Raw genomic sequence first — 1,206 nt, forward strand, 5'->3', positions numbered from 1 at the left:
CCGGGTCCCGTGGCGCGCGGGTCGACCAGATGTCCGCGCCGAGCGCCACATGGCTGCGGGTCGCTCCGGCTTCTCGCAGTCCCGAGGGTTCCGCGGGCACGTAGCTGCGAGACCCGGGCGGCTGCCCTCCGCCCGGCTCACGGGGCGCTCGTGTCCATCAGCTGGTCGTGCGGAAATCCCGTGGTTGGCCTCCCTCCCTCCCTCCCTCCCTCCCTCCCTCCCTCCCTCGTCCAGCCGCCACGTTTTCGGGGTTCGTGCGACTGGGATGAAATAGACCTTCCCAACGTCAATCGGAGATCATCCATCATACCTCTCGAGTCCCCAAAAGCCAAGAAACACGCCAACCAAAACGCTTTTATTATGCCAACGGTTCCCGTTTTCATTCCTATCGTTTAGGGAGGTTTGGTGGCAGCAGCGGCCGAAAGCAAAAGGAAACCCGAGGAAAGCGGCTCCATCCACCAGGGCTGTGTCTCATCGGTGCCGACGCAGGAGGGACGGGCTTCGTTCGTTCGTTCGCTGCGGCCCAAATTCCCGGGCCGCCCGAGGACCGCTCGCACCGGCCCGAGGGAGGGAGCCCCGGCAGGCAGGATGCCTCCGGGGAAATGGCCAAGTCGACCGCGCGACCCACAACCCGCCCGACTGGGGGCGAGAAGGAGCATGGAGGAGGACTCCGTCCCCTAGTCGGCAGACGGCCCCGGGACAGGGACGTTCGCCAAAACCTCCCCAAGGCCGCTTTCCGTGACCGAGTCGGCCTCCCCGCCTGTACTCGTCCCGGCCCGAGAAACGAGACGCGGGGTGGATCGGGACCAGGCCACGCACCAGGCCGGCCGGCGCGCCATCCTCCCTCCCCCGACCTGACCTGACCTGGACGAACGCCTCCCCATCGCCCGCCCCCGCGAGGCTGATCCGTCCGGCCGGTGAGGAGGCCGCTTGTCGGGCGCCACCTGCTGCCCGGCATCCTCTTATATAGTGTTCGAGGAGGTCGACCAGGTGGCCCGGCCTGGATTGGGGGGGGGGGGGGGCGCGGGGTGCGGTGTCCCGGGCGGCGGGGGACGGGGGGGGGTAGGAGTGGAGAGGGAAAGGTGGGCGTGGAGAATGCCGGGGTCGGGGGTCGGCGCGGGGCGGGGCGGGAGTTGGGGATGGGGAGGGGCGGGAGGCCGTCTGGACATGGAGGGTCGGAAGAGCGGTGGTGACAATGATTTTCAT

Source organism: Equus asinus, unplaced genomic scaffold, assembly GCF_041296235.1.
Source record: "Equus asinus isolate D_3611 breed Donkey unplaced genomic scaffold, EquAss-T2T_v2 contig_334, whole genome shotgun sequence".
Lineage (NCBI taxonomy): Eukaryota > Metazoa > Chordata > Mammalia > Perissodactyla > Equidae > Equus > Equus asinus.